Source organism: Lagenorhynchus albirostris, chromosome 17, assembly GCF_949774975.1.
Source record: "Lagenorhynchus albirostris chromosome 17, mLagAlb1.1, whole genome shotgun sequence".
In the NCBI taxonomy this organism is placed as follows: Eukaryota; Metazoa; Chordata; class Mammalia; order Artiodactyla; family Delphinidae; genus Lagenorhynchus; species Lagenorhynchus albirostris.
This window is the reverse complement of record NC_083111.1, coordinates 7,542,753-7,569,035: the sequence shown is the minus strand read 5'-3', so window position 1 is coordinate 7,569,035 and position 26,283 is coordinate 7,542,753. Positions and strand designations below refer to the sequence as shown.

Genomic DNA, 26,283 nt, shown 5'->3' with positions numbered 1-26,283 from the left:
AGCCACAACTACTGAAGCCTGCGCACCTTAGAGCCCACGCTCCGCTACGAGAAGCCACTGCAGTGAAGAGTAGCCCCCGCTCGCCGCAACTAGAGAAAGCCCACGCATAGCAACAAAGACCCAACGCAGACAAAAAAAAAAAAAAATTGTAATTACCTGATAAAAAGTTGTTCCAAGAGAGCATCATATTAAGAAACACTCCCATTATATAGTATAGACATCTATGCAAGAAAGAACCATGATACAATCGGACCGTCCAAGCTATGTGGAGAAGCCACAATATCACCTTTGGGTGAGAAACACCCTCTCGTTTACAACTAGTAAACCCCATCCACTCCCAAACACACGGCCAAGTTTACACAGAAATGGGGAGGAAGGAAAAAGAACCTACTTCACCTTAAGGGACTTACACTTCTTTGGGGAAATAAAGATGCTGAGAATGGAATGTAAGACCTTCTGCAGATGAAACCCATGACTGAAAGTCCGGGTCTGTGGCCGTGATCTTGTCCATCACGATGACCCTTTACTAGCACTTTATCACAGAGCACTCAGGACCAGACACTTTACAAGGGCTGTCCCACAACAAGACAGGGACTCACCCGCTGCCGCTGCTGCTTATATACATGTGTGCACCACGACCCTGCATCTGGCCCAAGGTCTGCTGACCTGGCCGAGCTGCAGCCGCCTTCCTGTCCCATCACGTGGGACACCCTGAACCACTTTGGGGTGACGTCTGCGTGCATGTGTGTGCTCTTCCCATCCGGTTATTTTCCGGCCCGAAGAGACATTATTCACAAACCTCACCCAGCTCAAAATTCACATGGACACACTGTTCCAACCCGTGAGCTCAGCCCACGGCTTCTGGAAGGTCCTGCCTCCCAGCAGGCACTGACAGGCCTGCCGCCCCGGGACCTGCTTGGCGCTGGGTGCTGGCCCCCTGCGGACCCGAGCTGGCAGAGGTCGAGGCACCTTCCCAGGGCCACGTGGCACGGCGAGGCCTCTAAGTGAGAACCAGGTTCTGACGCCAGGACCCACCCAGTCCTGACTGAGGTGACGCCACCTGTGATGGTCACCAGCAGCAGGGCTGGAGGCTGCACCGCCCCTGTCTGTAGACCGTCAGGTTGGGCTAAGCAGGACCTCGTCACTAGCCCCGGAGCCAGCACATGTTTATGTCTCTACAACTATTCCGCCACCCGACGCGGCATCATCTCATCATGTGAGGTCACGCACAGTAACCTCCTAACTCTGTGGTCCCGATTCCCTTGGGTTTCATCTTGCCTTCGTCCATATGGGCTGAGATACACACGATCATTGGTTTCTGTCAGGTCAGGACCCTGTCTCAGGGGAGCATCCAATGAAAAGGTCCATGGACCTCCTACAGCATGGCCAGGGGCTGCAGTAACTGCCGTAGGTGGTAAGCGTCTAGAAACGTCCTAGACACAATCGTGAAGGTGAAAGCTCCAGTGTGGTTGGAAAGAGCCCAAGGCCAGCAATCACCAAACATCAATTCAGTCTTTAGTTTTACTCCTAATGATATTCCGAACTTGGCTGTTTGGAATCTAAAATATTTCCATAGAAACAAGCTCTGGCTATGAAACAATAACAACAATAAACGGGGGCGGGGGGGGGGGGAACCAGTTCATCTAACCCATGACGCGTCTGAGAGCAGAATATGAGGGACGACCCTAGAAGTCGGTGGCACATGGGGTTGAAGAGGAGGTGAAAAGTTAATTCAACTATAAGCTCCTTCAAGTCCTGCCCTCTGCTTATTCTAGCTTTCTATGCCCCCCTGCCTCCACCCCATCCAACAGTAGAGGGAGGGCGCTCAGCAAGGAAGCAGAGAAACTGGGCCATACTTCACAGTAATGGGGGATACGCAGGGCCAGCTCCGGCAGAACAGGTTATCGTAGGCTTCAAACAAAAAAAAAGAAAGAAGGGTCTTCCCTGGTGGCACAGTGGTTGAGAGTCCGCCTGCCGATGCAGGGGATGCGGGTTTGTGCCCCGGTCCGGGAGGATCCCACATGCCGCGGAGCGGCTGGGCCCGTGAGCCGTGGCCGCTGAGCCTGCGCGTCCGGAGCCTGTGCTCCGCAACGGGAGAAGCCACAGCAGTGAGAGGCCCGCGTACCGCCAACAAATAAATAAATAAATAACGTGATAAAACATAAAACAGGACCTATCACATAGCCCTGGCTCACTCTGGGTGACTAGCAACAGAACAGTTAAATATCAACATTTGGCCACTTTGAAATCATCTCAGTTCTTCTTGGTCATATAATTCTTTGGTGACATTAAAGTATCATCAGTTCATATCACCTAAGATAGAAGCAGCTATGGGATAAGACAGAGACGCCCCTGTCCTGTTGCACAAAGCAGAGCTCCCACACTTCACGATAACCCAAGTGCACACTGCCACATTAAAACCACTCCTTACTCAACCACAAGACACGGGGGAAATCCAGAAAACCCTAACCAAGGTATCATAGCAAAATGCTCTACAGGGAGTCACCACAATCATACTCTCAGTCTTTTCTTAATAACTAATTGCTCTCGAGTTGCCTGATGCGTGCGCACTGCAGTGCCAAGAAAGGCGTTATCTACCATCTTCATCTGAAACCTCTACAGTCACACTAATAGACACCAAGGCTCTCCAATCTTTACATCTCTCACTTTCACATTCTCTTTACTGAGAAACAAAGCAAGCCGTGACACTGTGAATAGCTGCTCATTCTAATGAATGGCTGGTACATGACAGACACTGAAGAAGGTACTGTTATTAACCCCACTTCGTAAATGAGGAAACTGAGGCTGAGGATTAATTAACTTGCCCAAGGTGCCAAAGGTAGTTAAGTGTTGGAAGCTAGCTTTAAACCCAGGCCGTCTGACTCCAGAGCTGTTTGCTGGCATTAACCTTTCCACCATGCTACCTATCTGATCTCCAACTAGACATATAGAGAATCTTTACATTGCTATCATTGCATTGGAAATTTTTCTTCCTTATGGCTGGTGGAGGAGGAAATCTCTGACATCATTACATTAGGTCCACATTTGGGTCTATATTCTTTCCATCCTGGCTTCACACTATCTGCTGCAAAATCCTCTCAAACTATCCTAGATACAAAAAAAAAACAAAAACAAAGAAAGAAAGAAAAGGGCCCTTTCCTTGCTTTGTATCACTGAATAATTAGATTTTTAAACTTATAAACAAAAAACATTCATTCTGCATTTGTACAACGTGGACACCAGCCTAGCACTAAGCTCAGAATCTATACCCAAATACTCGATTGTCAAGTCAGGCTTTTAATGGTTAGCAGTACGTTTCTTGTTTTATTGTGAGTTTTAATAGATTTTGGCATCACCCCTGTGGAATAGTCTTGGTGACACTGTTTTATGGTACCCAATGTGTTGACAGCAGTCTGGCAGATTAACGCTATAAAAGGTGGCCCACTGTCTGCTTACATTAGGTCCAGTAGCCAAGCAGGTTCATGCTGAAATGCCTGATTCATAAGCCCATGCAGGCTGTGCTCTACGCGCCGTTCACAATGGAGGCAGCAAGGTGTGCACGGGACGGCACCAGGTGTGATTAAAGTGACAGGCAGCTGTGAAATCTTTTTGCTAAAGATTAGAGGCTTAAGTTCCAATTTCAGATGCAGTCAGGTGATTTTCCTTTTTGTTCAGTAAACGAAACTGAAAAACACGAGTGACTGCCAACTGAAGGTTTTCTAATTTTTCACTCGTTACTGTATTTCACTGAATCTAAGACATACTTTTTTTTTTCACATTCCCATAGGTCAGAAGTAGGATCTCTCTTACAACTGACACCATCTTAGATGTGTATGAAATACAATAATAAAATGAAGTTGCATGTATTCTGGCTTCTATGGTTTAACTTCTATGGTTTAACTGTTTTGTATTACCATCAACCCATGTATTCATAATTAATTTAGGAGACGATGTTAAGATTTGTCTCTATTTTTCCTTTTCTTACCCTCCTCTGTTTGCCATAGAAGATACAATAAAGGATGTTTGAGATATATGAAAGGTCACATAACTTCAAGGAGACAAAAGCTTTGAAGCTATTTTATTATAAGTGCAAAGCTGTTACCCTCCTATGAAGAAAATAGAGCCTGAAAGCTTCTCCAGGCTGCATGCGACCCAAATGGTTTCTTCTGTGAGAAAGACACAATTCCAAGGTGGAAGGGCTCCAGATGCTCAAGTCTTCCCACCAGCGCGAGTCGACTCGCTCCAAGACACAATAAGCCTTTAAACTCAAGCTCAAAACTCTCAAGGGGTTGGTTTCTCCTCCACTTCCCCAGTATCAAAATCATGCTCCCATATTTAAACAATTAGGTGAGATGCACTAGCACTGAAATCTGAGTGCTAAATGTTTAGTAAATACTAACCAAATTCAGATCTCATCTATATAAGTTTTTAAAAAGATGATTCTTGTTTTCTTTGATTTCAGAAAACTTAAGATAAAAAAAGAAGGCAGGGGTCTCCTAAATTCAACTTACTGCAGAACAAAATTTCTGTGAGATAGAAAAAATAAGCCAAATACTACTCAGTAATCTAGAAAAAGGGAAAACCCTAAGAGGCAAACATTGGGGTATTCATTTCAGAAATGTAACTAGTTGAGATTATAAAGATTTCCCTGTTGGGCCTCCCTGGTGGCGCAGTGGTTGAGAGTCCGCCTGCCGATGCAGGGGACACGGGTTCGTGCCCGGGTCCGGGAAGATCCCACATGCCGCGGAGCGGCTGGGCCCGTGAGCCATGGCCGCTGGGCCTGCGCGTCCGGAGCCTGTGCTCCGCAATGGGAGAGACCACAACAGTGAGAGGCCCGCGTACCGCAAAAAAAAAAAAAAAAAAAAAGATTTCTCTGTCTATACCACAAAACACTGAAAACCTGTCAGGAGTTCTTTTTTCCATAGCTGGTATAAGATAGCTTCTTGGGGTGGTGATGGTTGTTTTTCTTGATTATGAAAGTACCTTTCAGTATAAAATTTAGAAAATACTTAAGGATATAAAGATTAGAATAAAAACAACCCACAATCCAAATAACTAACATTTATGGAGGGCTAACAATGCAGCGAGCACCGTGCGAGGTGTTTCAGAAGCATCGCTGCGTTAATCCCAACAGGCCTAGGAGCTGAGCACTGTTACCATCCCCCCGCCACAGCTGAAGAAACTGAGTCTCAGATAAGTTTAAAAATTTGCCTGTGGGACTTCCCTGGTGGCGCATTGGCTGTGAATCCGCCTGCCAATGCAGGGGACACAGGTTCAATCCCTGTTCCAGGAAGATCCCACATGCCGCAGAGCAGCTAAGCCCGTGCGCCACAACTGCTGAGCCTGCGCTCCGGAGCCCGCAAGCCACAACTACTGAGCCCACGTGCTACAACTACTGAAGCCCACGCACCTAGAGCCCGTGCTCCGCAACAAGAGAAGAGACCGCAATGAGAAGCCCGCTCGCCGCAACTAGAGAAAGCCCATGCGCAGCAACGAAGACCCAACGCAGCCAAAAATAAATTAAAAAAAAAAACAAAACTTGCCTGTGGTCATAGAGCTACTAAGTCAGTTGTCCAAAGTCACATAGCCAGTAAGTAGTTGGGCAGGGATTCAAACCAGACCTGTGTAACTCTGGAATCAGAGCTTTTAAATAAGTGAAACTGTCAATCCCTGAAACTACTCATTTTTAAAATTGATGTATTTTCCCTAGTCTTTTCCTAGGCTTGTGATTTAATTTGTATAAAATTGGGACCACAGTTAATATATTCTTTTGTGCTCTACTCGTTGAGGCTTTATGTTGTTCAAAAGCGTGATGTGTAACGCCTGCATCATACTCTTAACATATGAACACAGCACACATTCAACCATTCTCAGTTTCTCACTGTCAGAAAAAAATGCTGTGACCTCTTATTCATAACAGCTGATTGGATTTCAGATTCTTCCTTAGGATGGATGACTGATATGATTGGAATGGCCATTCATAAAGGTCTGGACACATATAATCTCCAATTACTTTCCAAAATGTTTGTACTTGCTGAACCTTAGTCTGAACCTCAGACGGCAGTGATCATGCAAGTCTCACCATATTCCGTCAGTATCAAAACTGTTTTTTAAATCTTTGCTAATGTGATTAGGAGGAAAAGTATCTCGTTTTAATTTGCATTTTGTTATTACTCCATAATTTGGAAATTTTCATGTTTTTGGCAATTAAATTTTCTTCCTATGCATGACCTGCTTATATCCTCTACTGCTTTTCTACTGGGCTGCAGCTGTTTCTCTACTGTATTTGTTGATGTGTCTTTTTAATAGATCCACACGCACACATTAGAGCAGGTGAAGCATAAAAGGCGAGATGGTTCGTCCTAACGTCAGCACACACGCTCAGAAGGAAGCTCAACTATGGTGAACGGAATAACTTCCGTGTGTAATAACTGCGTAGCCTGTTAACAAACTCCCCAACTACCATCGTGCTGTTTTGATTCTGAAAGAGCAATAGGAACAATCCTGCAGAATTCGTTCGTGTTATTCTATGCCCACGTTGTAAGGACATTTAAAAAAATAAAGTCAAACTACATGTGAAAACAGTTCCAAAATCATTTTTATGACACTGACTTTACTTAAAAAGAAAAAAAGATTTACTATTTCGCTATTTTTTGGCTCGCAGGTTACACAGCTTCGTGAGTGATGTAGCTTTATTCTGGAAGCTTTCTAAAGTGACCTTTTATCTTTTCACACATCTCACCCTCCTCAAACGTTTCCTATTTGGGGATCTAATCTAAGTTCAAATCATCAAACCTTGGTTCTCCTGAAAAGAGGCTGCGAAGCCATTCTCAGCTCCGAGCCGGCCCCTGGAAGGAACGGGACTCACCCCGCTCCCCGTCCCCCCCCCGGATCTCCCCCTCTTCCCAGGTCTCCCCCGCTCAATTCCCCTGGCCCTGGTGCAGCCCCACGGCAGCTGCCTACGCTATTTCAACAGCCTGACTTTTTGCCTCTAGTCCCTCTTCAAGCGCAATCCCCCCACGCGTTGCCAGACTAACCTTTCAACTCCATTTCCATCACTTAACGCAAGTCAGGATCTCACCGGGTCTGAACTTCCAACTTCGCCACGGCCTATCCCCAACCCCGTCTGTCCAGCCCCTGCCCCTCTGCCCCCAGCCACCTCTGACCCTCCTGGGCCCAGGAATGGGGCTCCCTGCAGTCCCAGGAGGCCGGGAGGAGGGCAGGTGTATGGCAGGGCGCCCCTCTCCCTGGGGCCACGGGCCCCGCCCCTGCGGCTTGGTCTGGGGACCCTGGCCTCACAGTATCTCTGTGTTTTCTGCTCATGTCATTTCTCAGTCCCTCCAACCTATCAAAGGGCACAGGTCACACCTGCTGATTCCCTCCTCCACTACCAAGTCCCTGCCCGTAGCGCCACCCCTTTCCGGCACCTGACTACCTGCCGCGCTGTCCGGTTCCACCTCGTCACAGGTGTGCTACCTTGCAGTTCCCGGCCACAGTGAGCATGTTTAGTATCTCCCACAGAACCCAAGCACCCCTTCACAGATGTTAAAGTCACAAGAATATTCTTAAGATCTGCACACTCCTAATTCTTATCTATCTCCTCAAAGAGTCAATACGAGAACAGCTTTCACCAGACACACCCATGTTTCCAAAACCCAAACAGACTTCACGGTAAACCTCACCCAGAAATCACCATTTACCCTTTAGAGGTGGAAATCTGAAAACACTGTTGAATTTTCCCTGCTCCTTACTGGCCACGCCTTTGCATTCATGAAGTCCTTCCTACAGCCGACTTGGGTGCGGCCCTTATGTAAGCGCTCACTCCGCCGTGACCTTGGAGGCCCGTTTCTGAGGCCCCCTCCTGAGTGGCCACCACGGAAGGCAGCCGTCTGCCCTGATGTCACTGCCACCACATGGTTCCCTGGCGCAAAGGGCACCTGCTCCGGCACAGTCCCTCAGGCCACGCTCGCCGCAGCGAGCAACTTCCCCCAAGAGGACTTCAGCTGCTAGGTGAACAGCTTTCCCTCCGACACCAGATTATTACACGGACATTACTGTGCTAACCTGCATACCCCTGGACCGACGACCCACAGGGCATCTTCAGCACCTAATCAGGACACCTCGACCAGGAATAAAGAAAGGCCTTCCGATCGGACGCCGGGGACACGACACGGGCGGAGGCCTGAGGAGGGACTCTCACCTCCTCTCCCCACACACATTCTGAACCAGCTGGGGGACAGCCAGGCAGGGCTGGAGCCGGTCACCGGGGAGGCCAGGGAGGGGCCAGGCCGCATGCACAGGGCAACCCCGCCCCGCCTGAGACGGAGCCTCGCTTTAAACCTGTCAGCCCGGCTACACCCGGAGGCGTGGGGCAGGACGCCTCTGCTGGAGCCTGGGTGCTTCCAGACCCGCAGTCGGGGCGGCAGGGCGCCCAAGGAGGACGCCGGGAGCGGCGAGGGAGAGCGGGGGTCTCCTCCAACCAGCGCAGGCAGGCGACGGTGATGACAGCCAGGGCTCAGCAGGCCGGGGGACTGTGTTCTAACGGGCGGGCGGGGGTCTCAAGGGTGCAGCGCAGTGGAAGGTGCCCCCCTGAACTCAGAGGAGCCTGCAGTGGGCCAGCAAAGACCAGGACGCGGGGCGGCACGGAGCACGTCGTTCGGACTCAGATGCTCAGATGCGGGGCTGGGCTTCAGGCAGGAAAAGGGGGGCCGGGGGGTGTTGAAAAGACTTCCGTTTCAGACAGGTGGGGAACATTAAGAACAGACGTCTGGGGACGATACTGGAAATAAAAATACAGGCTTAGGAGTTAACCACCTGGAAACAGGAGCTGGAGCTGTGAGTCTGAACTGGGCCCTAGAGAAGCCGAGACGGGCACTCTGGGTGCAGGACACAGGCTGTATTCAGGGGGCAGCAGAGGAATGAGGACCCCGGGGAGCAGGCCCAGGACGCGGACGGCACCTCCCAGCGACGGTCCAGGCCGGGGAGACGACAGGGCAAGAGGCCGGCACAGTCAGTGAGGAACGAATCGGAAAGGAAGGGAGACGGAGACCTGAGGAAAGAGCCCGGATGCCACTTCCCATCACCTTCCGCAGAACACCCGGCTCTCACGGAGAAGGACGCTGCCGAGTCCACCCACCGAACTCCCTGCCACTCTCGCTTTACGTGTCTGACCTGCCCTTGGAGACAACACCGCTTGCAACGGGTGCCCCTAAACAGTTACTGCTGCCTATTAAATCCACTAACACTTCTTTTTTATTTTTTTTTTTAATTTAATTTTTTTTGGCTGCATCATGCAGCATCCGGGAGTCTTAGTTCCCCGGCCAGGAATCGAACCCGCATGCCCTGCACTGGAAGCCTGGAGTCTTAACCACAGGATCGCCAGGGAAGTCCCCTAAATCCACTCACTTTTCATACCACATAGACTAGAACCACACATAAGACAAGTTTTTCATTATTCTGTGACAGAAATGAAAATAAAATTTAACAAATACAACCCATGCTGCTCTCTGACCTGTTTACCACCACCTTTGAAGTGGACTATACTTCCAAGCTCAACCATGTGTCCATCTTTACCTTTTATATAACTGGTATCTCAAATAGCAGCTACATTTCATTCATTTACGTGTAAGAGAATAACATTACTTGAGAAATTCCAAAATATATTGTAAAAATATATGTTACCATTTTTCTGAACTGTTTTGTATTTCCATGGTACGTTCACTGTATAACTAACATACTGGTCTAAACGTGTGGCCTTTTAGAATGTATCAGAAGCACCTAGATAAAAATTCAGACTCTAGATGGCCCACAGAGATTTTTTTCTTTTGAATTTTATTCTATTTATTATTTTTATACAGCAGGTTCTTATCACAGAGATTTTAATTCAGGAAAAAAACTGGCGTAGGGAATCTGCATTTGTTTGTTTGGCCGCGCTGCGAGGCTTGTGGGATCTCAGTTCCCCGACCGGGGATTGAAGCTGTGGCCTTGGCAGTGAGAGCACCAAGTTCTAATCACTGGACCCCCAGGGAAATCCCAGAATATGCATTTTTAACAAGCACCTCAGGTGACTGTGTTCATTCTAAGGCCCCAATAAATATCTATTTTATTAGTTATTCTAATTTTACCAGATGGACTTTTTAAATAATTATATAAGATCCTCAAAGTCACGTAAACAGACCCCTTTTACAGGTCCCTTGGAGAAAACAGATGGAAAAGCTACATCATCCAGCTCACCATTCTACTCTTCCTTAAAGACCAATCGATGCATTATTTCTGCGAAACCACCTTGTACCTCTGAATCCCGGTTGGGTGGAAGGGCGGGGAGCGGAGACAATTGCTGAAAAGCTACAGGACAGAGGCAGAGGCCAGGCTCGCAGCAGCTCTCCCTCTTCCCCCAGAAACCACTACATACTGTTAGCTTTTCTGCCCAGGAATGAAGGACCAGCATTTTCTATGCAACTATCTCAAAACAGTGCGAAAAGGGAAAGCTGGGGTTCCTTTCACAAAATAGAATATTGGAAGAGATAAACACAAGAAAATTTAATAAGGATATAAATTAATGCTGTAATGCTTTGAATAAAAAGACCCGTTTTCTTACCTCTAGCCTGGAGCTGGCAGGCAAAGCAAATCAGATCACTTACTAAATTCAACAGCTGGCTCAAGCAGTCTTTTTTAGAGGAGGTACAGGTAGTCGAGTCATTTTCAGGTTTGCCAAGTGAAGATATTACTATTCTGAATGTTGTTATTATGGTGGTGGTGATCCATAAAGGATAATGCTGATGATGTGGGCATTTCTTTTTCTTTTTCTTAAAAATTTATTTATTTATTTATTTTTGGCTGCATTGGGTCTTCGTTGCTATGTGCGGGCTTTCTCTAGTTGCGGCAAGCAGGGGCTACTATTCTTTGCAATGCACGGGCTTCTCATTGCGGTGGCTTCTCCTGTTGCAGAGCACGGCTCTAGGCACGTGGGCTTCAGTAGTTGTGGCACATGGGCTCAGTAGTTGTGGCTCACAGGCTCTAGAGCGCAGACTCAGTAGTTGTAGTGCACAGGCTTAGTTGCTCCACGGCATGTGGGATCTTCCAGGACCAGGGCTCGAACCTGTGTCCCCTGCACTGACAGGTGGATTCTTAACCACTGCGCCACCAGGGAAGTCCCTATGTGGGCATTTCTTCAAGTTCTGAAGAGCCTGAGCTACAACAAACGATTGACAGTCGGTCCCCTATGTCACCAATCCACCAGCAAAAGCTGGGCTTCCGTGCAGATCCTCGGGCAGTACATCACCTTTCATTCACACCAAGACAAACACCACGTTTCCCAGGTACTCCACGGTGACACCACCTGCCTGCCCGCAATTCAGGTACAGCCGTGTCACCACCCATGGGCTGAACCATGTGGGAAATTACCTGATTGCGTCATTTTATTGCATCCCTACTAAGTATGTGACAGCACATGAGACAGGGTTCTCTTTATATTGCTCGACCCCAGCAGCTAAACGAAATGGCTCTCAACAGCCCACAGCAGCCACAAAGCTCCCCATAAACTTGAACTTTGCTTCAAACACCAGCCTAGATTTTTATTTTTTGTTTTTTAATGAGAGGGGAAAATGGAAAACTTAAAATGCCAATTCTGGTGATAAACCTAGCTCTCTGAAACTTAACACAATCAGAAAAAAGTTAAAATTTCAAGTGCACCAGAAATAGCAAAACTTCAAGTTTTAACAAGAGATTTACTGTACTTAAGCTGGATAACTATTTGTTCAGTTGTGAAGGAATAAAACCCATAAACATATACAGAATCTAGATATGTCACCATAGAATAGTTCTAAGACGCAAAGGAGTATTAAGATTTGGGATACTATCGTTTTTTTGTTTTTTTGTTTTTAAATCCCCTGAAAAAGGAACACACATCCACCCCATAACATATGAGCCTACCTACTGCTTTATACATCTGAATCTGAGACCTACTGACACCAGGCAGCGTGCAGCTGCAGGGGACGGCCCGTCGTCCTGCATGTGAGCAGAAGCGGTGTGCAAGTACTTCCTTGAGTCTGGCTGTTGACTAGGTTAAGTATTTACCAAGAGCGAGTGCTACGGCTGGGAGCTTAGGGAACATCCTGTCTTCTTTCCTCAGCAACTCAAGTCCTCTGCAGTGAGAAAAAGATGCTCCATGAACTAATACACCTTGGATAAACCCCGGGAAGAAACTCTGAGGACAGCCAATTCTGTAGCAAGCTGAATGCTCTGATGTTGGCCACGTCTTGGACTGATGAACAAAAACAGGGTAGAACACTAGGAAGTCTTACAATAAGTGAGTGTCTTTTCGGTAGAAATAGGTTGCCATCGATAAGGTATGACTTGTGAGGAAAAGAAGCCTCCCTGACGCTAATGCGTTCATGGGCAGCTCTGGGCCGTTCAACGTCACTCCCAGAGGTGGGCCTTGAAAGCACAGGTGTGTAAGCCTTGACAGATGCTTCTAAGGCCAAGGTCATTCTGATGGGAGCCTCCAAGGCAACTTATGCAGAGAGGTTAATGCTACATGGTCTTAAATAAGCCTGTCCTGATTTGAGTCCCAACTCCACCATTAATAGCCGTATTCTTAGGCAAATTTATTAAACAATCTCTAAAACTCCATTTCCTCACCTACATAATGGCAACTGTTGCTCCTACCTCAGCGATTTGATTAATCCTACTTTGGTAGTCAGTGACCAACAGTCCACGTAAGTAAACAGGTTAGCAAAATGCAAACTCAAATAAAGCCTACGCTCCGCACGTGGTAGCTACTGAGATCAAGCCCTTAGAGTCACTGTTATTCAAGAAATGGGTTCGAGGGCTTCCCTGGCGGCGCAGTGGTTGAGAGTCCGCCTGCCGATGCAGGGGACGCGGGTTCATGGCCCGGTCCAGGAAGATCCCACATGCCACGGAGCGGCTGGGCCCATGAGCCGTGGCCGCTGAGTCTGCGCGTCTGGAGCCTGTGCTCCGCAATGGGAGAGGCCACAACAGTGAGAGGTCCGCGTACCGCAGGAAAAAAAAAAAAAAAAGAAAGAAATGGGTTCCAGCCCTGTTCCGGGAAGATCCCACATGCCGCGGACCCGCAAGCCACAACTACTGAGCCCGCGTGCTACAACTACTGAAGCCCGCACACCACAATAACGAGTATCCCCCGCTCGCTCCAACTAGAGAAAGCCCGCGCAGCAACGAAGACCCAACGCAGCCAAAAGTAAAATTAAATAAATAAATTATTAAAAAGAAAAAAAAAAGGGCAGCAGCAGCTTCTCCAATTTTTCAACCTTGCAGTAAGGACGGAAGAATACGGGGAACTTCCACAGGCTCACGTCTGTCAACTGTTTCTACTCTGTCCCATTTCATTTTCCCTTTAGAGTCTCTTTTCAGCGAAAATAAAACAGGATAAAACAAAACAAAAGCTGTCTTCGTTCCATCTCTCCCACTGTCATGCCAATCTGGAGAGCAGCGGGATTCCAAGGAAGCTGCCCCACAGCCTCACCTTTGCAGAGGCAGGGAACCTTTTCACTTTCTCCTTGCTACTCCTATCCCAGATCCCACCCCAAATCTACCCATTTTAGATAGCTTCTTGTCCGTTCCTTAAGCAAGGCACAGAATTTGGGGGAAAAGGACCGGCCCCGACGTTCAGAGACTTGAGGACCTAGAGTTACAGATTTTGAGAACACCGTGTACCTCTCCAGTCTATACTGGAAGGTTCTAACGCTCCAGAACGGATGGAAGATGCCCACCACTGTTTACCCAGGCTAACATCTCCCACCGACTACGGAGAACTGCAGGTTTGGGGAAAACAGGACTGACGGGTTCCCTGGTAAGACAGCCACAGCTCAGCCAGCAGACGGGTAGCTCTGTAGCCAGAAAGCAACTGCTCCTTCAGATGTGCCATTTCTAGTGTCTGGAGTATCCGAGCCGCCTCTGCGTAGTCAATGAGAGGACTAGGTGAATAAGATCCAGTTCTGTGCCTGAATACAGGCACGCACCCATGTTAATTCTGATGTCGACTTCTGAGGAAAGGTGAAAACCGTGCAGCCAGGATCCACTGCAGGCCTCTCGTGCTTGGCCAGTCATGACTTAGGATCCGGGGACTTTTTAAATTAAAACCAAGACACATGGTTTGATAAGTTCAATGACTACCAGTTAGCTAGTAACTACTCAATAAATATGCCTTACGCTATACCAAGTGCTTTAGGTGGGATACCTCATGCAATCTTCTGCCGTTAGTAACCCCGGCTGGTTGAGAGTATTATTGTTCCTATTTTTCTGATTCACTAGCTGATCCTTCTGACGCCACAACTCTCGGCCACCACGGAATAAAACCTCCACAAGAACAACTGCTCTCCTCATCTCCGTGGGAGAGGAAGGGCATTAGGGTGAAAGGCATGGAACCCAATTGTCTTAGGGGTCAAGATATACCAAGATGTATGCCCCCCATGAGTACAGTAGGCACAAAAAGAGAAAGTGTGGACAGAAGAGCCCAGCTTTCCTACTATGTCACCACATGGGAACATTACTACCCTTAAATTTTAGACGTATCCAAATAATCCCTCAAAACCACTAGAAGTGAGAGTAAAACTTTCAGATGTAGCATGCCCCTACAGCTCACGTAAGCTCCTGAAAAATCTGCAAAGCCACACAATCGTGCCCACCCTGAGGAAGTCAGGGAGGGCCCTGGTGGACTCGATCAAGTCACAAGGACACCAAAAAGGCCTATGAGGACCAATGTCAAACAGAGCACCTTTGAAATACAGCCCCAACCAAAGACAGAGAGCCCCAGGAAGGTTCTCCCTGCACACGAAGATCAATGTCTGACCTATAACAAAAATAAACGGGTAGGGCTTCCCTGGTGGCGCAGTGATTAAGAATCTGCCTGCCAATGCAGGGGACACGGGTTCGAGCCCTGGTCCGGGAAGATCCCACAGGCTGTGGAGCAACTAAGCCCACGCGCCACAACGACTGAGCCCGTGCTCTAGAGCCCCCGAGCCACAACTACTGAGCCCGCGAACCACAATTACTGAAGCCCGCGCGCCTAGAGCCCGTGCTCCGCAACAAGAGAAGCCACCGCAACGAGAAGCCCGCACACCACAACGAAGAGTAGCCCCCACTCGCCGCAGCTAGAGAAAGCCTGCACATAGCAATGAAGACCCAACGCAGCCAAAAATAAATAAACTTTTTTTAAAAATTTAAAAATAAGGGCTTCCCTGGTGGCAAAGTGGTTGGGAGTCCGCCTGCCAATGCCTGCCAATGCAGGGGACGCAGGTTCGTGCCCCGGTCCGGGAAGATCCCACATATCGCAGAGCGGGTGGGCCCGTGAGCCATGGCCGCTGAGCCTGTGCGTCCGGAGCCTGTGCTCTGCAACGGGAGAGGCCACAACAGTGAGAGGCCCGCGTACCGCAAAAAACAAAAACAAACAAAAAAAAATTAAAAATAAATAAATGGGTAACATCGTTACTATACAAACTGGCAGAAACAAAGATACAAAAAACAAAATAAACAAACAAAAAAACTGTTTCAAGATAAATGTTCAGCAGATGATGGCTTTTTCTCACGATGGTCTGCGGATGCCACTGTGGGCAGTGCCGATAAAGCCAATGGCTCAGCTGATGCCAGGAGGAGCAGAGAGCCCTGCCAGGGGTGGCTGTGTCTCTTGAGCGCAGGCTTGCTGAAAAGTTGTATGGCTGGACTGGGATCCTCTAGGACGGGATGTCAATGCCCCTCCCCTAGTCACCCTGGCCTCGTTTTCTTACAGCTTCGTTTCTCCCTCTACCCCACCCCCAGTTTGCCTACATAGGGCGCCTGGCTCATGAGGTTAGCGGAAGTACCAGGCAGTAACGGCTACACTGGAGGAGAAGAGAAAGGAGAAGGCCAAGATCCACTACCCGAAAAAGCAGCAGCTCATGAGGCTACGGAAGCAGGCCGAAAAGAACATAGACAAGAAAACTGACAAATTCACAGAGGTCCTCAAGACCCATGGATTCTTAGTCTGAGCCCAATAAAATTGACCATTTATTCTTAAAAAAAACAACAAAAAAACAAAAGATAAATGTTCAGGGTTTTCATACTTTTTCTCATATAATATTAAAGTCAGCAACTTGGAAGCTTTTCTGGATTTATCAATTAGCATCTCTCACTTGCGGCCAATCGCGCTCTATCATCCACTTTTTATAATAATTGAACAAAGTGACTGTTAAGATATATTAAGGTAGTTTATACATAGTTCCTCCCCCAGAACAGGTAAGTGTTCTGACCGAGGACAGTATTTCCCTCCACAATTACCTAAGTAATGTATTCATTTCTACCACACCCATGTTTGGCCACAACCGGCTCCTAAAATGCGACCAGTTTCCTCCATGGGGAGCACCAGCTATCTTCCGGGAGTCCAAGGACCTCGTCCCAATACATAACTAGCAACAGAAAGCGGCACCAGGAAGACAACCATGACAAGGACAAAATGTGGCAAAGTCTGCTCACCGGAGGGTGCTCTTCCTTGTATGAGCAAGCAAACTCCTATTAAGCAAGTAAGAAAGTACCATATATCAAGGTAGATAACAAAGTTTCCCTCTTCTCTCCCCTTCCACTGACACCACCAGCAATCCTTGGTGGGCTCGCCATACACCGACATCTTTGGGGGGAAGCTGGCAGACTATTCTGGGAAGTTTTAGAATGCCGCTAGCAATGGAAAGAAGGCTGAAGCAACAGTTTCACGGTCCGCTATCGGCCACCTCAGTCACATGCTTCAAGAGCTCGTGAACTTCCTCCTCAGACCAGGTCCTGATCAGGTGCTCCCTACCTCGGAGAGCAGCAACCCCAGCCAGCCGGCCATGCAGCGAATACACTAGAAACCTACGCTCCCTGACACCTTCCTCTCCCTGAGAACAAATCTGTCTTCAAATACAAGTCATTGGGCCTCCTAAATATCTCTCCAACCTGTCCACTTCTCCATCTCCACGACCACCAGTCTAGCCCAAACCACTGGTCCTTCCCACCCCGTGGACCACAGCAATAGCGGGCAGGATGAGGTTCCCAGACTATTCTCTCTCCTCTGCCCCACCCACCAATTCAGTCTTCAAAACACAAGCCTGCTCATGTCAAGCCCGGCTTAACACTCACCAGTGGCTCTGCTGCTTTTTTTTTAAATCCCAAATTCCATATCCTGTTAGCCCCGCCCAAGCTGGCCTGTGCCCGCCTCTTGAGTGTCATCTAGCTGCTCTCCGTGGGCCTCAGACACGCTGCCTCCCTCCAGGTGGGCTAGCACTGCCCCTTTCTCCTTACCATCGCTTGGACGGCAGCGCTGAAGCCGCTCCTAACAGGTGACTGTCCTTCCTCCCAGTCCGCCGCCCAGCACCTATGACGTTGCGGTGGCTCTATTTTTCGCGTGGGTCTTTTATGTCTTCTCCTGGCACCACTGTATTCCTAACTCAGGCATAGCGCAGCGCCTTTGAGGTAGCAGGTACCCAATAGACACTTGAGCCGATGAACAAGAAAACAGGTGAAACAGGAAAACTGATCACAGCCCAGTCACTAGCCACTAGAGCCAAGCCTGGCACCTACAGCAGTGGTGTAAGGTCAAAAGGACCACTGAAGAAAGTGTCTTTGATGCCACATGGCCACAAACAAACAAGCTCAGGGACCAATCGGCCTCTTGCTGCCAAGTAATGCTTCTTCATTACTATTCTACCTTATTTTTATTTTTAAAAAGATAGTTTTTACTTTTCAAAATAAAAACAAAACAAAAACCTCCAAAAATATTTCCCTGAGAAAACAATTATGTTTGCAGTCACTTAACATTAGTTAAAGGTACTGGAACCTAGTTACGGTAATGAATACGTGCTTCTATAATGAAAACAATAATCAAGTCTCAATAATTTTCTCTGCATTTCTCTAGATGGATAATCATACCTCCCCGCTCCCCGCCTCCCCAAAAAAACCTCCAAACCACCACACAGAGGCAAATACAATGCCGTTGACTTAAGAACACCCTTAAGAGCTATGTGAGCATAGGCTATAGGATGCTTAAGCCAAAAGGTGCTTTTGAGTCAGAACATAAGAGGAAGAGCTAGTCTCTTCCCGAAGCAGCTCAGTCATCCAACAAAGACCAACCCGGCACTCCCCTGCATGAGCACCCAGCTAGGCACCAGGAAGACAACCATGACCAAGGCAGCTCTGCCGGCAGTAACTGGGTGGCCAGCCAGAGACGGCTCCTTTAATTAATCCTCTGGGCTTTAGTTCCTCAATCTGTAAAATGAGAAAGTTCAACTAGCTCTCCAAGGTCCTCATGCTCTAAATATCCAAAGATTTACTAATGACTGTAAGATGAATTTCTACTTGACAATATCATTATGATTTCCTGTTTCTATTTATTATTTTTATCACATAGGTGTGGTTTCATTTAAGAATTTTAATATATTGATAAAAGTAAAATATAAAAGAACGGTACTAATGTTTTTAATTACCATCCCAGCTCTTAACTACCACCATAATCAGCTATGGGCTTCTGCCATAAGTGCAACTGAGTAATACCCAAATTAAAATAAATCATTACATCTTCATATTTTTTGTAGAAAAACAGAAAAGTGATAGAAATAGAAAAGTGATCATTTACTCCCAATTTCTTTCATATTTTTACATCATCCATCATCTTTGAATGTCAAAGTTTTCTTAAAAAAAAAAAAAAAACTAGGACAGAATAATAAAGATCTCCAGAGAAAAAGGAAAATTTTATCTCCCAAACTGATAAAGCTATAATGGCTTTAGAAACCTGATAAGATATAACAATACAAAATTCTGAATTTCTAAAAGGGCATAAAAAGAATACTCTTTTAAAGATATACAAAAGTGTCCGAGTGAATGAACAAGACAATTAAAGAGTCACACAGCGCCATCATGTTCCCGACATCATCTCACCATCATCACCCCAGATGCTCCTTCCCCATCTACCTTAGTGAATTTAGCTCTGTGACCTGCATCTATCTAAGTGCTGGTTTGTTTACATCTAGAAAGCATCTGAATACTGGAAGCAAATCACTTGATTACAAAGCTGAAATTTTAAGGGTCATTTTTTTGCAGCCACACATTTTGCTCAGCCCTGACTAAGCATTTTTATTCTTGCAATGCCTTATTTATAGTAGATGTCTATAAGACGGCCATGGCGACTACTATCAAACCTGAAAGGCCATGTACGGATAATAAAAGATGGACAATAACAACACATCCAAAGCTGATCTTAAAAGTTAAAATATGAGTACTTGGTTACCTATAGAACGCGCTCTCCTAGTAGATGGTAAACTCTGTGAGGGAAAGCACCGCCTCTTATTTGTCGTTTTACACACCGAAAGCTTGCCAGTGATTGCTGAATCAAAAGTAACCAAACGGATGGTGACACTTTCTCAAGCACAGGGAATAAAATGCTCTTCGGCTAGGTTTGAAATAACTACTCTAAACTCGGCACTGAGATTGCTCTTACGGGTTACACGGCATGTACGTAGAAGCACTCCGACTGTATTTTCTCATAGACGAAAATATTCTTTTACTTTTGACCTTTCTGCCTAAAAACTATACAATAGGTAATACATTACTGACTGCATCTGTATGAAGAAAAAATTATCACATTTCTTTGATACAGTTTTATAAAGGTACTCCCCATGGTATTAATTTTAACTCAATAAAAGTAAGACGCTCATGAAAAAAGTTTTGGAAATAGTCCTATAAGTCGAACTGATTAACAACTAAACCAAGTACAGGAGAATCTATGAAAGTACTGCTTCAAAATTAAGTTACTAGACCTGCTATTTTAAACTCAACTTAGGTATTCTCAACTTGGGGGAAAAAAACAAAAGTGCTATTTTTTTTCCTCAAAAGAGGAAAATAATGTTTGAGTTTTTAACCATCACCGTCACCTATAAATGACCTACATTTCTCTATCCTGACTTTCAAAATTAAGACATAGAAAAGGAAGCAATTTTTTTAATTGACGTAAAAATAATTTCATTGATTAAACCAATATAATTAGAGTTTGGAAATCACATGCCAGTCCCTTTATTATAATTATTCATTTCTTATGAAGAAACTCATTTGAATCCTGAAAAACCTAGAACAGAATTCGTCAAGCTTCAATTTACTGGCTTGCACAGAGAGAGGAAAAAAAATAGAAAATATCAACAGACTATAAACAATAAAATCCATAGTGCTAGAAAACAATTCTTGAGTGTTATGGTGATGAAATTCACCTGTTACAAGCCTCACAAAAATCCATCATGTCCCTTTAGCTGGTTACCAAAAGGGCGGGGGGGGGGGGGGATGTCATAATTTCACTATTTGGCAAAACAAGAAAACTTAGTTTCTAAAATTTGCTGCAAGTCAGCTTTCCACTTCCAAATTCTGTTTACCTTGTAACTTTTTTCCACAGAACAGATTTTTCAGGGAAAACAAACTTTCTGTGAACAAATCTGGAAGACATAAAATGTCTCCCACTTACTATCACCTAGAAAGGCAAACCCAGTCCTGCTCCGTGCCCCAAGCATCTAGCTTTCAGCCTCTTTATTATCATTGTCAATGAATGGGCCCCAGTCAAATGAAAGCTGCCATTTTAGGGTAAAGACTGGAGGGCTTCTGTTGTGCAACAGCAAGACAAAAACACTCCGCGACAGATGTACTCTGGGGGCTGGGAGGCGGATTCAACTTCGCAGAATCACTGCTCAAGTTATTTCTGAAATAAGAAATTACCTACTACTTACACATTGCTACAATCTAAACGGAATTATAACTGGGATAAATCAGGTTCCCATGCTGCTAAGATCACAGTCACTACGTTTTTTTTTTTTTTTTTGGCCATCGTTAGACTAGATCTGTGAGGAAATAAGGATAAGTTTTGTGTGGTTTGTTGTTGTTGTTTTCTATTTGATTATTACCTTTAGTGAGTACTCCCACCTCCCCTTATCGGGAGACAAATGGGGGGAAAACACACTCAACCTCTTTGAAAGGTACTGCCCACTGCAAAGACGGCTTTAATGAGAATTTTCAGAAAATAAAAATCAGGGCCTTCACATAATCCTTTAGAAATAAGTTAAAATATTTAATGCAGCCCAAAAATCAAGCCCAGAGAATGGACATATTTCAAGATAAGTTCTTTAAATCGATGGCTAGATAATATACAATGGGAAACTAAAAAGTATACTTAGCAAGTGGAGAGCTGGATAGTGTATCTAATTCTAGCAATTCAAAAGGAAACTCTCCATGTGGGTTGCTACTTTTCTTTTGTCCATTGTCTGTTTGGAAGAGGAGGAAAAAAACTAGTTTAAAAACGAGGCGTGAACAGTCCCTAAAAGTGACCTCCAGGAAAACCGGCCGCCGGGTAGCAGAAGCACTCCCCGCGCGTCCGCTCGACGGGGGCGCTCACAAAGCCGGCGGGCGGGCGGGCGGCCGCGAGTTCGGGGTGCGCTCCCACGGCGCGGGGCTCCTCGAGGCACAGCCATCCGGAGAAAGGCGGCTCGGTAATGATGGCTGCTCGGGGCCGGCGGCTCCTTCCCCGGAGCCTCCCGACCCCCCGCCCCCCCGCGCCCGGGATCCGCCGTCCTCCCCCGCCCCCCGGCCGCGTTCGCCCCGCGCCGACGCGACCGCCCCGCACCGCAGCCCTCCGGGTGCCCGCGCCCCCGCACCCCCGGTGCCAACCAAACAAACAACGCGTCCCCCACCGCCCTCCTTCCTCTGCCCGCTGACCGCCTGGCCTCCAGCCACCTCGGCCGTTCACGCCCCGAACGGCGGATCTCGGCGGGGGCAGAGCGCACCCGGGCCACCCCGGGGGCCACCTGGTGACACCCCCCCTCGGCGTTGACCCCCGGAGGACTCGGGGATGGGGGAGCTGAGCTGCCTCCGGGGGCTTAAAGTCGCTATTATGCAGCCGCCGCCGCCGTTGGCCCGGCCAGCTCGGCAAGGTGGGGTTCCCTCCGCGCCGCGCCTCCCCGCGCTCGCCCCGACCCCGCTCCCTTTCTTCTCCTCCTCGCGCACTTGGGAGCCGCCGGGGAGCCCCGGGAGCCCCCGGCTCCGGGCTCGCAACTCCGCGCCCGCGGCCGGCACGGGCCGGGCTCGGGACGCCCCCCATGCCGCGTGTTCGCGCCGCCCCCGCCCCACGCGGCGCCCCGCGCACTTTCCTCGCCGCCGACCCACCTCGCCCGGTGGCCGTCCCCGCGCGGGCCGGCGCCGCCGCGCCAGGAGGGACGCACTTTGTTCGCGCCGGTGCGGCCGCCGCTCCCGGCGAGCGCGGCGTGGTCGGTCCGGGGCGGGGGGCGGGGGCTGGAGGCGGGGATCGCCGCCGTCCCCGAGCCGCCGCCTCCGCTGCTCAGCCGCCCCGCGCCCGCGCGCCCATCGCCCACTCGCACTGGAGTTGCAGCCCAACTTTTCTCCTTCCTTTTTCTTTCGAATGGAGCCGGCAACTCGTGCTCGGCGCCGGCGGGAGGAAACGCGCTCGCGCTCCCCCGCGCGCAGACACGCTCCCTCCTGTCCCCCGTCCCCCCCCACGCCGGCAGCACAACAAAAAGCCATTTACATGCGAGAAGTGACCCTCGGCCGGACCGCGCGCCGCCGCCGCCGCCGGCCCCGCGGACGCAGGCAAAAGTTGGGTCGCCGGGCGGCGCTCCGGGCGCGGGTTCGGGCCCCGCGGGCGGCGACGCCGGCGACACGGCCCGGGCGGCGCTGCGCTCCAGCGCCGGCCCCGGCCCCCGCCCGCTCTAGCCCCTCGCCCCGCACACGCCCAACTCCTCGCTCCCAACTCCTCGCGCGGCCCCGGCCCCGGCCCGGAGCGATTTCCTGCCGCCGCCGCCCCTCCTGGGGGCGCCCGGCGAACTCTCGCGCTTACCGGGTCGGGCGGGCGGGAGGGCTTCTCCGCTGCCCTGTGCCGAGAGGGAAACAAAACGCAGAGCGGGCTCCGGAGTTGGCTCGGCGGCCGCGGCCAGGGGGTTGAGTCCTCGGGCGCGGAGTTGGCCGGGGGCGAACGCGGCTCTGGCGAGTTTCAGGGTCTCCGGGTCCCCGGGTCGCCTCCTCAGCGGCGCTCCTTTGTGTAATTGCACTCGATTCAAGTTTAATCCGATAGTTCCCGAGCACGAGCGCGTCCGCACTACCACGGCTCAACCCCCGCGCCGCCGCCGCCGCCGCCGCCGTCGCCGCCGCCGCCGCCGCCGCCGTCGCCCGCCGCCGCCGCCGCCGCCGCCGCCGCCGCCGCCGCCGCGGCCCCAGCACGCCAGCGCCTGCGCGCGCCCGACACGCCTGCGCGCGCCCGAGGCCGCGGGGCCGCGCGCGCCCGCCGCTGGCTCCCTCCTCGCCGCGCCCGCGCCCGCGCGCCGCCACCTGACGTCAGGCGCGCCTGGCATAATTTATGCAAGAATTCGGCCCGGGTGTGGAGGCCGAGGGAGAGGCCGAGAGAAAGGGGGCGGCGCGGGGCTGCGGGGCCGCGGGCCGCGAGGGCGGGCGGGGCGCCACTTCCCGTCCCCGGGCGGGCGCCGGCACTGCTGGCGGCTCTCCCCGCGGGCCGGTGCGCGGCCGCCGCGCCGCCTTCCCGACCCGGCTCGCTGGAGCGCTCGGCCGCCGCGCGGCAGCGCCCGGGACGCGGGCTGGAGACGGTGCCACGTTTCCCCAAGCGGCACCTTCCCGGGGTCCGGGTGCGCCGCCCGCGGGCAGGAAGCGGCGGCCCGGCCGGCGGCGGTCCTCCCGGCCGCGGCGAGGGGCTTCCGAGGCTGCGCGGACGGACGGCCCCGGCTCGAGGGGTTGGGACGTCCTTTCTGCAATTATCCGTCAACTTGGAACGATTTTCCCACCTGAAATTATTTAGAATGGGCACGTTCCATTTCAGATAGATTTCTCCTGCCTCTCCACGTTGCTTGTCTTAACCTCCTCGTTGACAGGACCGCCGGACCCACCCTAAATCAAAAAGTTTAACTAGATGGCGTTGATTTTATTGAATTTGTTGCCATGCCAAAAAAGGGAGAGGGAGCGCGATGGTTATGAAACAAAGAAATAGGTTGTGTGACCATTTTTAAACATGTCAGGACTAGAGTGTTTTAATCATTCTTTGGCCAAAATGGCACTTTTGTATGATCTCCTAGCCTCAATTACCCAAGCCTCTTATTCTATTTCCCTTCTCGGTACAAAATTAATATGAAACCTGGAAAAATTTCTCTTTTACCAATTTTCCTTTTAGGAACTGGATCTAACAAACATTTATCAAGTACCTTTTATGTGTAGATACCAAGCAGTTATAATTCTTTTAAACCGTCAACTGTTGTACACTTTAAGGTGATTTTATTAGGTAAAAGATTACGTTTATTTTTAAATCAAGGAAGGAACGTAGATCAACCAAACATAGACCTATAATAGATACAGAGGAAAGCGAATTGCTCTTATTGGACTCCAAAATAAACTCAGAAAATTGCAAAACTATGCAAAATATAATTTCTCCTCATTCAGCGCCTGTAGTGCTAAGACTATCACGATACTTCTAGTTGAACCAAAGATTAATCAAAACTATTTTGTTATATTACTACTACAACTCTTCAATACCTAAGTTTGATTATCCTAGACTTAATCACTAAAACATTTATTTCCTAACATGAGCAATGATTTTCTAAATATTTGTTACATTTTACTGTCATTGATTGAAATGCCGTGGTTTGGGCTTTCTTTCATCATATATTTGAATGGTCTTTTGAAAGAGGTAAATGTTTCATTCAAGGGATTTACAAATAAACAGCAGAAAGAAGGTTGACACTACAGAAAATTCTGACGTTAAGAAAACAGGAAACACTAAAATCAACTTCTACCTTTTTTATAGTCCATTTCATAAACCAAGAATCAGAATTCCGAGGTTAGGTTTACATTTCCATTAAGTTTATGTGTCTCAGTGAAAGCACGTTAGGGATGCTTTGGGGTGTGCTGGGTGCATAGGGGTTAAAGACAGGACACATGTCTGCAAAGAAATCACTAGCAACAGATCATATTAGAGCCCATAAAAGTGGCATAAAAGGGATTATCTCTATCCTTTACAATATACCCCGTTCATTGTCAGATGTGCATATATTTCAAGTCAATTTACGAGCTTAAAAAAAAACAATGACATCTACATAAAGTGAAAATATGTTAGTTAACCTTTAATTAACAAATAGTATTGAGTCTGAGGAGGTCCCCCTGTGCCCTTGTCTGTTTAACTAGAAAGTGAGGACACCTCCCTTTGAAACATATGAGAAATGGTAAAATAGTACAGCCAAAGCTCAAGGTTGAAACCAACAGCCCTGCAGCCCCTCCCTGGTTTAATCTCCCTCCTTGTCCCATCACGGGTCCGACAGGATGGAGGAGTCTCTAAGCTTTCAGAAGTGGTAACGGTGCAGAGCTAGAGGGGCCTTGGAAAGCGGAAGGCCTCAGGGGCAAACTCCTAGGCGGCTCTGGCCTGCTGGAGTCATAACTCCCCTCCCCCTGCCCCTCCCCCCTCCCTACCCTTTAGCCTCCAATGTTTTCTCTCCATTTGCTTCACTATTGAAGTTTTCCCATTGAGAATAATTTGAATTCACAAGCTTTCCCTTTGAGTATGCAAATTCCTTAGGGAGAGATAAGGGACTCCTGGTCATTCACAGATGAGTGTAAATTAGTTCAATGGGTTGTTTTCCTCACAACACATAGCTGGGACTAACAAATTTAGAGATTTATTCATTCATTCAACATTGAGTGTCTAAGAAGTTCCAGGCCTTGTTCTAGGTGCTGGAGATACAGTAATGAACAAAACAGAACAATGTTTCTGCCCTCTTGGAGTGTACAGCCTAATCGGTTGGTAGTTTTGATTTAGTGCTGAGAGAAAATGGTAACTTTGGAGTCTGAGCCCTTGGGGAATAGGACAGGCTTGAGTTCATTGTAGCCAGAGGGCAGTGGAAACGTACAAGGGGCCTGGAGGTGGGCCTAGAAGTGGGTGCCCCCAGAAAGCTGTTGAGAAAAATTGCAGAGACAACTTGGCCTGTTACAAAAAAGGTTTTCTAGGCCCCATGAAATGAATGAAAACAGTCTCCTCCAAGAACTCAGACTAACGCTAACTGACCTGTAATTTGGCTGCATTACTGCTTAGACAAATAAATATTTGTCTCTGTTTGGAAACATAGTCATAATGTATCAACCTCTAATACCCAAACTTAAGAACACTCTCAGTTTAAAACTATCTGCTTTTCCCTATCTGCTCTTCCAAATCATTAAAATCAGCTTACGCAAATCAATTACACTAATTCCAGTGTTGAGGACTTA

The 26,283-nt window shown here is 48.5% G+C and overlaps 1 protein-coding gene and 1 non-coding gene across 5 annotated transcripts in view; one reads left to right on the top strand and one right to left on the bottom strand.

The window, feature by feature from the left end:
- CHD7 (chromodomain helicase DNA binding protein 7) overlaps positions 1-23,147 on the bottom strand; it is a 173,135-nt gene extending 149,988 nt beyond the window's left edge. For all 4 annotated transcript variants that reach the window (XM_060128597.1, XM_060128598.1, XM_060128599.1 and 1 more), the window contains exon 1: positions 22,865-23,147. The gene's annotated coding sequence lies outside the window, so the exon portion shown is untranslated. The remainder of the gene's footprint in view (positions 1-22,864) is intronic.
- Positions 15,541-15,627, top strand: LOC132508469 (small nucleolar RNA SNORD35). Its single transcript, XR_009536603.1, has one exon. It is a non-coding gene; the product is annotated as a small nucleolar RNA SNORD35 (small nucleolar RNA).
- Positions 23,148-26,283: the final 3,136 nt, after the last annotated feature.